This window comes from Balaenoptera physalus (genome assembly GCF_965194825.1).
Source record: "Balaenoptera physalus genome assembly, chromosome: 17".
In the NCBI taxonomy this organism is placed as follows: Eukaryota; Metazoa; Chordata; class Mammalia; order Artiodactyla; family Balaenopteridae; genus Balaenoptera; species Balaenoptera physalus.
In genome coordinates this window covers 85,126,556-85,144,270 of record NC_138895.1, presented here as the reverse complement: position 1 = coordinate 85,144,270, position 17,715 = coordinate 85,126,556, and the positions used below count along the sequence as shown (strand labels likewise).

General features: G+C 46.5%; 1 pseudogene across 1 annotated transcript; it reads right to left on the bottom strand.

Annotated features, from left to right (window-relative positions):
• On the bottom strand, nt 1-6,691 carry LOC309646840 (HIG1 domain family member 1A, mitochondrial pseudogene; annotated as a pseudogene). The gene has a single exon. The product of its transcript is annotated as an HIG1 domain family member 1A, mitochondrial pseudogene (transcript).
• Between the last annotated feature and the right edge of the window lie 11,024 nt (nt 6,692-17,715).

Below are 17,715 nucleotides of genomic sequence, written 5' to 3'. Positions count from 1 at the left end.
GTGAGAGGTGTGTGGCCGGGACGCAGTGGTGGGACGGTCAGTGCCCCAAACGGTGAGGTCCCTAAGTGGGAGGCTGGTCTGGTCCATTCCCAGAGCACCTGGGCTGCGGGGAGCCTCAGTGGGCCTTGGTTTGGGAGCCTGCCATCAGGAGGTGAGCTCGCTGTTGGGGAAGGAGGGTGAAATCCTGCGGGGAAGTGAGCATGCAGTGCCGCAGGCTCCGGCACTCAGCGGCTGAGAAGCAGGGGAGGGCTGGGGAGGGCTGGGTGACTGCTGCGGGCAGCATGGAAGTGGGGAGAATGAAGGAAAAGAAGAGTTAGCAGAGACTCGGTGAGTGGGACCTTCCAAGAAGCACGTTGAAGGGCCTGCGCCGGCAGAAGTGGCGACGGATGACAGACAGACACTTGGAGACGATGTCAGAAATGGCAAATTCAGAGGGAAGTGAGAGCAGGGCACAGTCAGCGGGGAGGTGTCTCGCCCACCGACACAGTGCGGGGGATGGAGTGCACTTCCGGGTGGCCCGGACGCTCCCCGAGGCCCCTCGAGGGAATCACCCATGGGAGGGCTAATCCTTTTTCTTCCTGCGTCACCTGCACCTCGAGGGAGCCCTCCCATTCCCACATTACCTCCACATTGGACTCGGGCAGTGCTGTGTGCTCTTTGACACACAAGGCAATTCAACAGGGACTAGATTTATTGAGCACCAGTTGTGTGCCATGCACCGTGCTGGGTGTCCAGGTGGCCATGGTGGCACCACAAGCATTACAGAGAATTACAGTAAGTGGGGCACACAGATCGACAAACAGACAGCGACCACACAGTGGGCGAGGGCTTTGCTGGGGAAGCCGAGGCAAAGGGCATCTAGCCCTGGCTGGGGGTCAGGGGCGCGTCCCAGGGGAATGACTTCTGAAGATCTAACCCCTGGAAGGAGCCAGCCAGGTTAGAGGAATGTGCAGTGGGGACAGGGAGGGGAAGGTACAAAGACCCGGAGTCGAGGGAGTTTGGGGCAGCTGAAGCGTACAGAGCAGGGACAAGAGAGGGGGAAGCCAGGCAATCATCAGGGCCCTGAGGCCCCATCAGAGAGCCTGGACTTTATCCTGCGTGCTGGGTGGTGGGTGGAGGGGCGGGCAGTGGTTGTCACCCAAGGGGGCTGTCCATTTGGAAGTGCGTGTGGGCTTTCTCGTGTCACACGGACAGTGGGGTGTCAGTACCAAAAATGCTAAGCTCTCCTGCGCTGCGCTGGGCAGTCCAGCACCACATTTTTTCTGCCCAAACGCAGGAGTGTCTCTATGAGAAACACTGCGTCTTCAATGGGCAGCCAACAAAGAGTATTTTAGTTTCCAAACGTACATTTTTAATCTTGTTGTTAATTTAAAATTTTGTTACCTTGTGGTCAGAGAACAAAATTGTTACAATATTGTTCCATGTAGCTGCCATTCTTTCATTTCGACTGTTGGACACTCTTCCCTTCTGTGCATGTACCACAGTTTATACATCCATAATCTTGTCTGTGGACGTCTGGGTTGCTTACAGGTTTTCGGTAATATGAACAAAGACACTGTGAACATTCTTATACACGTCCCCAGGCATACAAGTGCAAAAATTTATGTTGGGCATACCTAGGAGTAGAATTCTGGGTTGTAGAAATGTAAGTTTCCAACTTCACAAGATAATGTCAAATTGATTTGCTAATTGACTTGCTCACCAGCAAAGTGTCAAGTGATCCTGTTGCTATATATCTTCTCCAACACTTGATTTTGTCAGAATTCTTGATTTTTTTCCCATTGGATGGATATTAGCTGGTATCTCATTGTAGTCTTGATTTCATTCAGCCAGTGCCAGCCACTGCTTTAGGACTAGACTTGCATCCCCTTGATAATTTATAAATTCATTTAATTTATTTTTGGCTGCGTTGGGTCTTCGTTGCTGCGCGCGGGCTTTCTCTAGTTGCAGCGAGTGGGGGCTACTCTTCGTTGCAGGGCGCCAGCTTCTCATTGCGGTGGCTTCTCTTGTTGTGGAGCACGGGCTCTAGGCGCGCGGGCTTCAGTAGTTGTGGCGCACGGGCCCAGTTGTTCCGCGGTCTGTGGGATCTTCCCGGACCAGGGCTCGAACCCGTGTCCCCTGCATTGGCAGGCGGACTCCCAACCACTGCACCACTGGGGAATCCCCCCTTGATAATTTATGAGGTTAACAGGTCATCCGTCATACGTTTCATGGCCATTTGTCTTACTCTTCCGTGAGATACACACTGCAGTGTCCATCGGGGGATCTTCTTAGTCTACTAAACACCCAGCCCCATCTGTAAGATGACCAAGGGCCACCCTTGGCAACCATCTGCTGAGACGTGCAGGAAATACAGCTGGCCAGCAGGGGAGCTACATCTTCTTTTTCTGAAGGAATCATGGAGCGATTTATATAGCCATCAAGGCTACATCTTTGGACCCACAGGTGACAGCCCACACGCAAGGGGATGAGATTCACGCTGGGCAGGGCTTCCAAACCTTATGCCTCACAGGAGCCATACATCTTGCGACAGTTGCATAGGTGTAGCTTCCAGGGTCTCCACAAGAGACATGCTCTGCTTCAAGAATCACTGTCCTCCAGGAAGCTCAGAGTTATGGCTTCTCTCATGCATTCACAGTTCATTTCTAGTTCCTCCCTGCCCACATGCATCTTCCAATAGGGGTGATTGTTACCATACGCCGTGTTGCCTAGTTCACTCGTTGACACTCTACCTTTATCTGGTTACCAGGGAAACATAGCTAGAGAATTAACCAAAGGGCAAATTCTCAAGCAGAAGAGGAAGGGGTTTTGTTATACTTTTGCCTACATTCATTAAAAAATTCAACTTTATCAAGGTGTAATTCTCATGCAATAAAATGTACCCATTTTAAGCAAACAATCTGATGAGTTTTGATGAACCTGTATACCATGTGAGCACCACTGCAGCAAGGTGTAGAATTTTTCTATTACCCCGAAGTTTCCCTGTGCCTCTTCCTAGCAATTCCCACCTCCCATCCCTGGTCCTAATAGATTAGTCTTCTCTGGAGTAGTAATCATACAGTATATATTCTTTTGTGTTTGCTTTCGTTTGTTCGGCATGGTGTCTTTGAGATCTGCCCTTGTAGTTGTGTGTATTACTAGTTTGTTCCTTTTTTATGGCTAAGTAGTATTCTGTTACATGCCTATCACAATTAGTTTATTCCTTCACCCGTCGATGGACATTTCAGTCATTCCCATTTTTGGTTATTATGAATAAAGCTGCTATGAACACTTGCGTATAAATCTTTGTTAAAAATCTAGGAGTAGAACTGCTAGGCCATATAGTAAGTATGTATTATAAACTGCCAGATTGTTTTCCAAAGTGGTTATACCATTTAACTTTTTCACCAGCAGTAAATGAGAGTTCCAGTTGCTCTACATCCTTGCCAGTATGTTAATGTAAATCTTTAAATTTTAGCTATTCTAGTGAATGTAGAGTGGTATCTCATTGTGGTTTTAATTTGCATGTCCTTGATGGCTAATGATTTTGAAAATAATTCATGTGCTTACTGGCCATTTGTATATCTTCTTTTATGAGGTTCCTGAAATCTTTTGCCCATTTAAAAAACTTAGGTTGCGTGTCTTCTAATTATGAAGTTGTAAAAGCACTTGTATGTCTGGATACAAATCCTTTGCCAAATATATGTATTGCAAATATTTTCTCCAAGTTGTGGCTTGTCTTTTCATTTCCTTTTTATTTATTTATTTACTTATTTATTTGGTTGCGTTGGGTCTTAGTTGCAGCAAGCGGGCTCCTTATTTGGGGTTCGAGGGCTCCTTAGTTGTGGCAGACGGGCTCCTTAGTTGCGGCATGCATGTGGGATCTAGTTCCCAGACCAGCGATCGAACCTGGGCCCCCTGCATTGCGAGGGTGGAGTCTTAACCGCTGCACCACCAGGGCATTTCCTTTTGAAGAGCAAAAGGTTTTAAGTTTATCGAAAAAAATTTGTTAACTGGTCTGTGCTTTTTGTGTCCTATCTAAGAAATCTGCCTGCTCTAGGGCCATGAAGATATTCACCTACATTTTCATCTAGAAGTTTCTGTAATTTTAGTTTTTACGTTTAGGTCTATGATCCATTTCAAGTTAATTTTTGTGTATGACATGAGGTAAGGGTTGAGGTTGTTTTTCTTTAATATTGATATCTAATTTTTCCATTACCATTTTATTAAAAAAATATTTATTTATTTATTATTTTTGGCTGTGTTGGGTCTTTGTTTCTGTGCGAGGGCTTTCTCTAGTTGCGGCGAGTAGGGGCCACTCTTCATCACGGTGTGTGGGCCTCTCACTGTCGCGGCCTCTCTTGTTGCGGAGCACAGGCTCCAGACGTGCAGGCTCAGTAGTTGTGGCTCACGGGTCCAGTTGCTCTGCGGCATGTGGGATCTTCCCAGACCAGGGCTCAAACCCATGTCCCCTGCATTGGCAGGCAGATTCTCAACCACTGGGCCACCAGGGAAGCCGCCCATTACCATTTTTAAAAGAAATATGTGTAGGTCTATTTCTGGATTCTCTATTCTGTTCCACTGATCTATATGTCCCTCCTTAGGACAGTATCACACTGTCTTGATTATTACAGCCTTAGAGTAAATTTTGAAATCAGGTCTTCCAACTTTTTTCTTCTTTTTCAAAATTCTTTTGGCTTTTCTAATTCTTTTGCATTTCCATATAAATTTTTTTAAAAGGCTTTTTCATTTACCTTTGCATTAGCACTTAAAATGCACAGGTCTATTTCAAAATGCCATTTAAAAATTATTCTGATATAACAGCAGCAAACTATAATTCTGCAATTACAAAAGAGCTAAATGGGGATCTACAGTTAAGTTACTCTCATGTTTACAACTATGATTCTGAAACAGATACTACTTCAAAGCAGCTGTTACCAGCTCTTTAGGTTTGGTTTAAAAACACACACATAGTTGCCGGGAGGTTTATAATGTTGTATTCCGTGCACTATTCTGAAAGGGTTCTTCAAGAGCCAAGCAGACCTTAAAAACAGTACTCAGTCCACAAGGCAGTCAGAAAGAGTTAAATTAACTGGGGTAAATAGGATTCCTACATTACATCAAAAGCATATGATATTCTGCAGCAACTGGGAGCATTTTCAGGTTTGGCATGTTGTCCTCTTTACAACTAATTTTATCAGAAGAGTTTAAGAAGGTGGACATTGTACCACTATCAAGTGCATTTAAAAGTGGCATGTTTTTGTGCTAATCTGACTCCCCTGAATGACCTAGCTAGTGAACTAGTCACTAGGCAAATCAAGCCTGCAAGAAAGGAAGCCAATATTCAAATTACCATGTTACTGTCCGACCCACAGAATTTATTTTCAACATAAACACATAACCTCAATATGAGATGTCTAACTAAAGCAAGCACCACCAAGACCAAGACAGCATCTCCTCTTCTAAGGTTTAGGTTTTGCCCAGAATTCTTGCTACATGGAATAGCCCATACCAAGAGTCATTGCTCCCACAACAAAGCCTTGGGCCGCCACGCGCATGTGGATCAGGTGAACAGACATTTTAGTATTGCCCCTGTTCTTCCATTTATATAATCCATATGCAACGATTGCTGCAAAACCTGCCGTTCCAATGGGGACAAATGGTGCCTCTCTAGCTTTTCGGATAAGTTTAGATCCCTGATCTTCATCATATGAAGAAAGAGAAACATCTGTGTCACTTGACATAGTGATTGAAGAATAGACAACTGCACGACGTCACAGGCTCCAACCGGCTTCTCTCCATATAAATTTAAGGTGTTTGTCAATGTCTACGATAAAGCCTGCTAGGATTTTGACTGGGATTGTGTTGAACTTCTAGATCAATTTGTAAAGAATGGCCATCACTATTGAGTCTGAGGCACGAATTTGGTACATCCCTCTATTTATTTAGGTCTTTTAAAATTTCTCTCAGAAGTGTTTTGTAGTTTTCAGTAGACAGGCATTGTACATATTTGTTAAGTTTATCACTGTGAAGAAAAGAGTTAACACAGCAGGCCTGAGACTGCTGTCCTTAGAAAGGTCTGCTTGGAACAGAGGCAGGAGTGGCAGCTGCCCCCTCTCCCCTGGGTATGCCACCCTTAGAGATTGCCTCAGAGCCCCCTCCCAGCCAGCGGGGAGATGGACCCCCTCCCTTGCTCAGTGCCTCCTGGGTGGGGCCCTTCACCCCAGGGGGTCTATATATACATTTGGTGAGCCCACCCCTCCCATGTTGCATGCATGCTATACTCTAGAGCCAAAGTATAGCCCTTCCCCCTGTAGCCTCTGCCCTGCCTCCCCCTGCTGGGGTGGTGAGGGGATGACTGAAGTGTCATCCTAGGTGGATTTTGTGGAGGTGGGAACCGGGGCATTGAGACTCTAAAGCAGTAGACAATTCCCAGATACCATCAGTAGATTTGGAACTGCATTTATTTTTAATTTTATCTGCATATATTTTAGGGCTGTAGATTTACTTTCCTAATTTGTTTTCCATAGCTTATTCCTGAGCACAAAATGATAGTAATCGATTTATACATCACCTTTTTGACTTTTCAAAGCCCTTTTACAACTATCGGCATTTTCCTCACCCCGGCCTTTGCCGGTAGCGTTATCTTTTCTGAGAGACCAGAGGCCGAGAGAGTTCGAGTGTGAGCTAGGACTAGAGAAACTTGGACCTCCCACGCAAGGCTGGGAGGCAGAAGTTTGGCTGAATGAGTGTTAGTTCCACACGGGGCGGGTGGGCAGGCGGGACACTTAAAACCTGCAGTTACTGAATCCCTTCTCCAGGCGGGTCCTGCCGCAGCTACAGGGGTGCCGGCCCTGCTCTGTCCTTAGGCGTTGTGGATAAGGGAGCGTGGACTATCGAAATCCTCACCTCCTTTTTTTTCTTTTCTTTTTGTTTGGATGTTTTCACAGGTCTCACTTATACCAAAGGGAAAGAATCTTCATTAAAGTCCATATTTCTTCAAAAAAAAAGAAAAGTCTGCTTGGCCTTGGTTGTCATCTGGACACTTGATTTCGGGAGAGTTCCCATAATTCTCAGAACTGATAAACTGATAAGAATGGCTCACTGTGCCTAAACTGTTGGTTCAAGCAACGTGGCTTATGCTGAGCTTCTGAGTTCCTTCTGAGAGTCTGGAATTTTGGTACCTGCTAGGCAGAGGGTGCCTGTATGATCAGCCCCCTATGAGAACCTTGGGTGCTGAGTCTCTGATAATCTTCCTTGACAGACGACATTGCACGTGTGTGGCCCCAACTCATTGCTCAAGGAATTAAGTTCGTCCTGTGTGACTCCACAGGGAAAAGACTCTTGAAAGCTTGTGCCGGGTTGCCTTCACATTTTGCCCCCTGAGTCTATTTTCTGTGCTGATCTTGCTTTATATCCTTTCTCTGTAATAAATCGTAGCTGTAAGCAGGAGTATATGCTGAATCCCCTGAATTGTCAAACCTGGGAGTGGTCTTAGGGAGCCTCTGCCATAATCCCTAAGCATTTAAAAAAATTTATTTATTTATTTATTTTTATTTTGGGCTGTGCTGGGTCTTCATTGCTGCGCACGGGCTTTCTCTAGTTGCAGCGAGCGGGGGCTACTCTTCATTGCGGTGAGCAGGCTTCTCATTGCAGTGGCTTCTCTTGTTGCAGCTTCTAGGCGCGCAGACTTCAGTAGTTGTGGCACATGAGCTCAGTAGTAGTTGTGGCTTGCGGCCTCTAGAGCACAGGCTCAGTAGTTGTGGCGCACGGGCTTAGTTCCTCCGCGGCATGTGAGATCTTCCTGGGCCAGGGCTCGAACCCATGTGCCCCGCATTGGCAGGCGGATTCTTAACCACTGTGCCACCAGGGAAGCCCTATTTATCCATTCTAAATGTAATAGTTTGCATCTACCAACCCCAAACTCCCAGCCTATCCCTCCCCCCACCACCACTTGGCAACCACAAATCTGTCCTCTATGTCTGTGAGTCTGTTTCTGTTTTGTAGATAAGTTCATTTGTGTCATATTTTAGATTCCACATATAAGTGATATCATATGGTATTTGTCGTTCTCTGTCTGACTTCACTTAGAATGATAATCTCTAGGTCCACCCATGTTGCTACAAATGACATTATTTCATTCTTTTTTATGGCTGAGTGATATTCCACTGTATAAGTGTGTCACATCTTCTTTATCCATTCATCTGTCAGTGGACACAGGTTGCTTCCATGTCTTGGCTATTGTGAATAGTGCTGCTATGAATGTTGGGGTGCATGTATCTTTTCGAATTAGAGTTTTCTCTGGATATATGCCCAAGAGTGGGATTGCTGGAGCGTATGATAACTCTGTTTTTAGTTTTTTAAGGAACTTCCCGTACTGTTTTCCATAGTCACTGCACCAATTTACAGTCCCATCAACAGTGTAGGAAGGTTCCCTATTCTCCACACCCTTTCCAGCATTTATTATTTCTAGACTTTTTAATGATGGCCATTCTGACTGGTGTGAGATGATACCTCACTGTAGTTTTGATTTGCATTTCTCTAATAATTAGCAATGTTGAGCATCTTTTCCTGTGCCTACTGGCCATCTATATGTCTTCTTTTTTCTTAAGTGGTTTTTTTTTTTTAGAAATTTATTTATTTTTTATTTATTTGTTTTTGGCTGCGTTGGGTCTTTGTTGCTGTGTGTAGGCTGTCTCTAGTTGTGGCGAGCGGGGGCTACTCTTCTCTGGGGTGTGCGGGCTTCTCACTGTGGTGGCTTCTCTTGTTGCGGAGCACGGGCTTTAGGTGCATGGGCTTCAGTAGTTGTGGCACGCCAGCTCAGTAGTTGTGGCTCGAGGGCTCTAGAGCACAGGCTCAGTAGTTGTGGCGCACAGGCTTAGCTGCTCCTTGGCATGTGGGATCTTCCTGGACCAGGGCTCAAACCCATGTCCCCTGCACTGGCAGGTGGATTCTTAATCACTGCACCACCAGGGAAGCCCCCTATATCTCCTCTTTGGATAAATGTCTATTTAGATCTTCTGCGCATTTTTTGACCGGATTGTTTGAGTTGTATGAGCTGTTTGTATATTTTGGAAGTTAAGCCCTTGTCGGTCGCATCATTTGCAAATGTTTTCTCCCGTGCCGTAGGTTGTCTTTTTGTTTTGTTTATGGTTTCCTATGCTGTGCAGAAGCTTATAAGTTTGATTAGGTCCCATTTGTTTATTTTTGCTTTTATTTATTTGGCCTTGGGAGACTGACCTAAGAAAACATTACTATGATTTATGTCAGAGAACGTTTTGCCTATGTTCTCTTCTAGGAGTTTTATGGCGTCATGTCTTATATTTAAGTCTTTAAGCCATTTTGAGTTTATTTTTGTGTATGGTGTGAGGGACTGTTCTAACTTCATTGATTTACATACAGCTGTCCAGCTTTCCCAGCACCACTTGCTGAAGAGACTGTCTTTTTCCCATCGTATATTCTTGCCTCCTTTCTCTAAGATTAATTGACTGTAGGTGTGTGTGTTTCTTTCTGGGCTGTCTATTCTGTTCCATTGATCCATACATCTGTTTTTGTCCCAATACCACTCTGTTTTGATCACTGTTGCTTTGTAGTATGGTCTGAAGTCTGGGAGGCTTATGCCTCCTGCTTTGTTCTTTTTCCTCAGGATTGCTTTGGCAATTCTGGGTCTTTTATGGTTCCATATAAATTTTAGGATTGTTTTTTCTAGTTCTGTGAAAAATGTCATGGGTAATTTGATAGGGATCACATTAAATCTGTAGATTGCTTTGAGTAGTATGGCCATTTTAACAATATTAATTCTTCCAGTCCAAGAACATGGGATATCTTCCCATTTCTTTGAATCATCTTCAGTTTCCTTTATCAGTGATTTATAGTTCTCAGCATATAAGTCTTTCGCCTCCTTGGTCAGGTTTATTCCTAAGTTTTTTTTTTTTTATGGGATTTTTAAAGTGATTGCTTTTCTACTTTCTCTTTCTGATATTTCATTGTTAGTATAAGGAATACAATAGATTTCTGTATGTTAATCTTGTATCCTGCTACCTTGCTGAATTTGTTTATCAGTTCTAGTAGTTTTTGCGTGGAGTCTTTAGGGTTTTCTATATATAGTGTCATGTCATCTGCATATAATGACAATTTTACCTCTTCCCTTCCAATTTGGATACCTTTTATTCCTTTTTCTTGTCTGATTGCTGTTGCTATGACTTCTAATACTATGTTGAATAGAAGTGGTGAGAGTGGGCATCCTTGTCTTGTTCCAGATTTTGGCAGGAAGGCTTTCAGCTTTTCGCCATTGAGTATTATGTTGGCTGTGGGTTTGTCATAAATAGCTTTTATTATGTTGAGATATGTTCCCTGTACAGTAAGTCTCCTACATACAAACCTTCAAGTTGTGAACTTTCAAAGATGCGAACGTGCATTCACATGTCCAGTCACGTAAGTTAGTTCACATGTTTGGCATACTTTGTCATGCGTGTGCATCCTCTACAAATGGTTGTGCTTTTGTGCACTTTACTGTACAGTACTGTATAGATTATAGTAGTACAGTAGCTTTATTTCAAGCCCAGGATGTCTGGAAGCAACCGTAAAAACGACGGTGTGTAGCTGGTACTGCTATGAAGTGCCAAGCGATAACGATGGAAACAAAAGTGAAAATAATTGAGAGGGTGGAGTGACAAGAGGAAGAAGAAGTAACTGAAGAACCAAAGAGATTCACGATGCAGGAAATGGCAAGGGCATTTTCTTTATTTGAGGAGACACTGTTAGTTTTTGAGGTACAGGACCCGAACGTAGAATGGTACACGAAGGTTGTAGCAGCCGTTCAGAATGCAATCCAGTGCTACCGTGTCATCTATGATGAGAAAAAAAGAGCTGGATCACTGGATCGTTTTTTCAAGAGGGTAGATAGAATTGAATCCAGCAAGGAACCAGAGCCTGTGCCATCAATGTCAGGTGTGAGTGAAATTGCAGCTTGCCTTCCATCTCCTATTGCTGACGATCCTTCGGCTCTACCATCTCCCACCTCCTCTCCCTCCTCCAGTCAGTAACTCTTCTTGCCTGTTCACTTGATGCCAGCCCCTGTATGCCAGCTGTTGTACTGTACTGCTGTACTTTTCAAGGTACTGTACTGTAAGATTAAAAATGTTTTCTTTATTTTTTGTTTGTTTTTTAATGTATTATTTGTGTGAAAAGTATTATAAACCTATTACAGTACAGTACTATATAGCCAATTGTGTTAGTTGGGTATGTAGGCTAACTTTGTTGGACTTACAAACAAATTGGACTTAAGAAGGCGCTCTCGGAATGGAACTCGTTCGTATGTAGGAGACTTACTGTATACCCACTTTGGTAAGAGTTTCTACCATTAATCGATGTTGAATTCTATCAGAAGCTTTTTCTGCATCTATTGAGATGATCATGTGGTTTTTGTCTTTTCTTTTGTTGATGTGGTGTATCACATTGATTGATTTGCGTATGTTGAACCATCCTTGTGACCCTGGGATGAATCCATCTTGATCGTGGTGTATGATCTTCTTTATGTGTTGTTGGATTCAGTTTGCTAATATTTTGTTGAGAATTTTTGCATCTATATTCATCAAAGATATTGGCCTATAATTTTGGTAATGTCTTTGGTTTTAGTGTCAGGGTGATGGTGGCTTCATAGAATGACTTTGGGAATGTTCCTTCCTCTTCAATCTTTTGGAATAGTTTGAGAAAGATAGGTATAAGTTCTTCTTTGTATGTTTGGTAGAATTCCCCAGTGAACCATGTGGTCCTGGACTTTTATTCGCAGGGAGTTTTTTGTTTCTTGGTTTTTTTAAATTACAGATTCTATTTCACTTCTAGTGATTGGTCTGTTCAAATGATCTATTTCTTCTTGATTCAGTTTTCATGGGATGTATGCTTCTAGAAACTTGTTCATTTCTTCTAGGTTGTCCAATTTGTTGGCATATAATTGCTCATAGTATTCTCTTATGTTTTTTTGTATTTCTGCAGTATTGGTTGTTATTTCTCCTCCTTCATTTCTTATTGTGTTTATTTGGGTCCTCTCTCTTTTCTTCTTGGTGAGCCTGGCCAGAGGTTTGTAAATTTTGTTTACCCTTTCAAAGAACCAGTTCTTGATGTTATTGATTTTTTTCTGTTGTTTCTTAAATCTCTATTTTATTTATTTCCTCTCTGATTGTTATTATTTCCTTCCTTCTGCTGACTTTTATTTGTTTTTGTTTTTCTAATTCTTTTAGGTGGTAGGTTAGGTTGTTTATTTGAGATTTTTCCTGTTTTTTGAGGAAGGCCTATATTGCAATGAGCTTCCCTCTAAGGACTGCTTTTGCTGCATCCCATAGATTTTGTATGGTTGTGTTTTCATTGTCATTTGTCTCAAGGTATTTTTTAATTTCTTCTTTGATTTCATCATTGACCCATTGGTTTTTTAGTAGCATGTTGTTTAGTCTCCATGTAATCGTTTATTTCTTGTTTCTCTTTCTATGGTTGATTTCTAGTTTCACGCTGTTGGGGTCAGAAAAGATGCTTGAAATAATTTCTATCCTCTTAAATTTGTTGAGGCTTGCTTTGTGTCCTAGTATGAGGAAGTATGACCATATCTTAATTAATTATATCTGCAATGACCTCATTTCCAAGTAAGGTCACATAATGAGGTACTGGGGATTGGGACTTCAACATTTGAATTTTTAGGGGACACAATTCAATTCATGACAGTGGGCTCTTAAAAAATTGGAAAATTTTAGAGGTAAGCATAACCTTCTTTTTGTGTCAGTTTTGGTAGATTGTGGGTTGATGTCCTATTGCTTGGGGAAATTTTCAGGCGTTATCTCTTCAGACATTACTTCTCCATTCTTTCTCTCTTCTCCTCTGGGACTCTACATATGTGTATTTTTTACTTATCTCCCACCTATTCTACTATTTCCTCTATCCATTCCTTTTTTCCCTTTGTAAGTTTGGATATTTTCTATTGACCTTTCAGTTCACTAATCCTTTCTTCTGACTTGTCTAATTGGCTCTTAAACCCATCTATTGAATTTTTAGTTTCAGTTAATTGTATTTTTCCATTCAAGATGCTCAGTTTGATTCTTTTTATAGAATTCAATTCTCTGGGAAATCTCCATATTATCTTCCATGTTTCTCCATTTCCCCCTGCATTTTGCTTAACATATCAATCATATTTATTTTAAAGTCCTTTTTTGCTATCTCCCATCTTTGAGTCACTTTTAGGTCTGTTTCTGTCATCTCATTTTTCCTCTTGGTTTTCAGTCATATAGTTCTGTCTTTTGAAATGCCTAGCAATTTCTAACGACAGTTTGTGTATTAAAAGACTGTAGAGGTTCTGGGTGATGTTATCTTCTTACAGGAAGATAAGAGTCCGCAGATAAAGTGGGGCCAGTTACGTTCAACCCTTGGGGCAGAGCTGAGGCAAGTCCGGGTTATGGCTTTGGTAAGGCTGTTCTTAAGGCTCCCTGATAGTTGAGAGCCTGCGGTTTCGCCAAGGCTCCTTCCCCTGGTAGGTCCTAAATGCTAATTCTTGTTTCCTCAGCACAACCTCTCTAAATCCCATAGCTGTAACTCTTCCCTCACAGCCGCAGGGTCTCCCTTCACATTTAGTTTTGCTTTCTGGCTCAGTTATTTAAAAGTTTAAAAGTACTTTATCTGGCAGTTTTATGTGTTAAGAGTAGGAGTCAGGATCCCGGGTCAGTCAGTCCGCCATCCTGATGGGAAGTCCTCTGAAGGTATTTAAGCAGGGACATGCCATCATCTCTTTGTCTGTGGTGCTGAGGATGGTTTGGCTCTGCTCAGAGGTGGTCATGGCCTTGACTCGAGAGAAGGGCATAGGTGAGAGAGGCACTTGGAAGATACCACCCAAAATGCCCCAGGGTCGTCATAGCAGTTGCGGTGAAGAGGAGGATTCTGAACCTGGTGCTAGAGCCCTCCCATATCCAGGAAGCTGCTGGATACCAGCGAAAAGCAGACCAGAGTGGGATGAAGGAAAGGAGAGGGCGCAGGTTTCAAAGGAGGAATTTGCTGCACATGTCACCGACATGTGGGTGACCTTGTGAACTGGGTCCCAGGGGATGAGGGCCCACGGGGAGAAGAGGCCTTTTTTAGCAGTGAAGGTGGGAGTTGAGAAGTTGTGGGTGTGCATGTGTGTGTGTGTGTGTGTGTGGTGGGTGTTGTTTGCATCTGGGGCGTTCTGAAAGGTCTCCAGTGCCTGACAAGCCTGAGACGAAGAAGACGCTCAGGAACACAGAACGTTTGGCGGCAGACGGGCCAAGCCATGCTGCTGCCCGGGGTGCAGCGTCTAGGCCCCGATGGGGAAGGGCCGCCTTGGGAGCTACAGCCCCGGGACCAGGCCTGCACCCATGCCTCCCCTCCCAAGCGCCCTCTGCTCCCCAGGCCCGGCCCTCCCTGCCGCCCCATCACTGTGGTCCTTGCCGATTTTCCTGCCTTTATTCAAACCACTTCTGGGCTCTTCCCTGGAAAACTCCAGTGGCTTGTCACTGCCTGAGAAAGAGTTCAGACTCGAGCTTTACATCCACAGCTGTCACACCTGACCTCGACCCCTCAACTCTCCCACATCCTCTTTCCTCCACCTGGCTCCCCCAAGTGGGCCTCCATGCATGTCCTGGGCTTTCAGTTTTGCTGCCTGCACTCCTGAAGTGCCTCCTGCTGATGCTGATGCTGAGCCAGAGTCCAGAAGTCTGCAGCGTTCTCTGCCCCGCTCTTGGGGCAGTTGGTGCCTGTGCGGCTCGTGCCACGTAGAGTTCATCCGCTCATTCCACGGTCGACACCAGTGGCACACCCACTCTGGACTGGATGCTGGCCTGGGTGTTAAAAGGCACAGGTCACAGTCCCCGTCCTGAAGGCACGTCCAGCTCTGAGATGCCGACGGTAGCCCTGGTGAGCAGGGCAGGTGGCACAAGGCATCTGAGGGCGTGCTGAGTGAGCTGGGGTCCTGGGCTGGCCTCTCATCGTGGTTTTCAGCAGGCACCAGTGATGGTGTTGCTTTTTTGCAGGGCAGGGAATGTGACGGAGACCTTGTGTCGTTTAAACTTTTTTTTCTTCATAAATTTATTTATTTTATTTTATTTAGTTTTGGCTGCGTTGGGTCTTCATTGCTGCGTGCGGGCTTTCTCTAGTTGTGGTGAGCGGGGGCTACTCTTTGTTGTGGTGCGCGGGCTTCTCATTGCGGTGGCTTTTCTTTTTTGTGGAGCACGGGCTCTAGGCGCGCGGGCTTCAGTACTTGCAGCACGTGGGCTCAGCAGTTGTGGCTCACAGGCTCTAGAGCGCAGGCTTAGAAGCTGTGGCGCATGGGCTTAGTTGCTTCACGTCATGTGGGATCTTCCTGGCCCAGGGCTTGAACCCGTATCCCCTGCATTGGCAGGCGGATTTTTAACCACTGTTCTACCAGGGAAGTCATGTGTCGTTTAATCTTGAAAACAAGAATGGACTTAATGATTACTCATGTAAATAAACATTTTTGATTGAAGAATAAATTAGTCCACCTCATATAGTGGCCTTAGTATAGCGAGCTGTGTCAAGGCTCCGGAGGAAGTCCACTGGACAACCTGTGGCTGAACAGGTCAGGCTTACTGCTCACTGCGGCAAGGGGGGGGGACCACAGGAAGGGGGATTGGAAGGACTTCCTGTGGGACTTGGCTTGTTTGGGTGAATTGGAGTGGGCTTAAAGAAGCAGTGCTTTGCTTGGGATTCCATGCTGTCCGGAAGGGGAGTCATCCTGTGACTGGGTATCTCAACACCTCTTCTTTGGAAGGGGGACGGACTAGGGCCCGGCTAAAGCTGTCCATTCTGAAGAGCCAGCGGCTGCTCAGATTAGGCAGGACAGGATGCACGCAGTAGGTCTTCTTTATGGCTTGGACAATGCCTGCCTCTGGTCTGTGTTCAGACATGATTACAGAAGAGTCCTCTCCTCTTGACCCAATCCGGCACAGAGGGGCCTTGCCTGATGCAGATCTGCATGTGAAACTGCATATTCTAAACAGGAGACCACCAGGGCCTGTATCTGAGTGTGCCAGGCTGGCCCCTACGACACCAGGGCCTCGCTGATAGGACCAGGGCAGCTCCTGGATGTTGGGGGCTGTTTCTTTCCTCATCTGAACAATCTCCCCTGCTGACCTCACAACTGCTGTCGCTCCTTCTACACACTCATCCACCCGGTCAGATCACAAGCTGCCCCTTTTCTCCTTCCCAGGGGGACACAGCAGACAGCAGGCCAAACTCCACTGGCAGAGATGCCCTGCCCGCCTCGACCGGGCCCATCCTGAGCCCTCTGTGGCACTGCCAGCTGCCCCAGCCCCGAGCCCCACCTGATCTGCTCCTATCTGCACATCTCATCTGCTTCCTCCCTGCTTTCTTCTGTTGGCACCCACCCCTTCTCCTGGACATTCTCTTGCCGGACGCATCTTCCTGAACCCACAGCCAGCTGTGGCTCCTGCCAGAGTCCCCTTCACCGGCAGGACAGGTCCAAGCCCTCACCCGTGTGCAGCCCTGGCCTTCCCTCCCACGGCGGCCTCTGCTGTGCGTGCGTCCCCCAGCTTCCCGGCCCCGCCCTGGCCCACACCTCCAGCCCCTGGTCGTCCCCAGGGAGCCTCCCCCAAGGATTAGCTCAGCCAAGAGTTTGTCCCCCTTGAATTCCCTGAGAAAACACTGTCCTTGCACATTTCGCTTGGCATTTGTCCTGAGCTGCTTCTCTTGCCTCTACTGGTGTTTTCTTCAACCACATGACTGCTCCGTGTTTTCTCCCCTGCGTGAAATCCTCACGGGTCTGTGAGCTACCACGGAGCAGGTTCCCGTGCGCTTGGAGCGCCTGCAGGCAGGGTACCTTGGATGAGGAGCTGCACCTGCTCGAGGAGAGGTGGGGAAGGGGAGCCGCGTCGCCTGCCCGGCGCTCGGCAGGCGAACAAAGCAGAGTGACTGAGGGTAGCCGTGTAGCGTGAGGTGGTCTCCAGGAAGGGCCCAGGTGGCTGGGAAGGCGGTGTGCGTCGGGCCTGGGGAAGTGGGGCCCGCTTGTGTCTCAGGCCGAGCAAGGTCAGGCCTTGGGTTGAGGAGCTCGGGGACAGCGGAAGGCCAACTCGAGCAGCCATCAGGGAAGGTGGACTTCATCCCGCTGGCAACCATCAGGCGGGTGGTGTGATCGGTGTGTTGGAAGCACACCTGGCAGCTGGGCAGAGGCTTGGTGGAGGTGAGCTGACAGGTGAGCATGAGGAGGGTGGGGCAGGATGAGCGAGGGCAGAGAGGACAGACCCGTTTCCGGCCCGGGGGTCGGGTGGACGCCGACGGAGCTCACGCAGGAGCAGCAGGTACGGGGCAGGCCACAGCCGAGGTGCCCGCGGGCACTGGCTCGCAGTGTGGGGTCCCTTCAGAGATGCTGGGGTGCCGGCGCCAGTTAAAGGAGTGGGTTGATGGGCTGGCGGGGAGGAGGTGGGAGAGCCCTGGATAGCGGGCCCTGTGGGGGAAGGCCACAGTCAGGAGTGTCCACTGGGGGGCTAGGAGCTCAGGAGAGCTCAGGGCAGGGAGGTGCTCAGAGCGACTGAGCCCCGGGCAGCGGAGGGACCCCTGTGTGGGAGGATGAGGATAAGGACAGCTGGCTGACCTCTGAGTGCACATCCCAGGGCCAGGGGTGGGTGGGGCGGGCTCTGGAGTTGGCACAGCAAGAGCCACAGGGGAGGATGCGCAGGACCAGCTGAGGCTGAGGGCCACGGGAGGGTG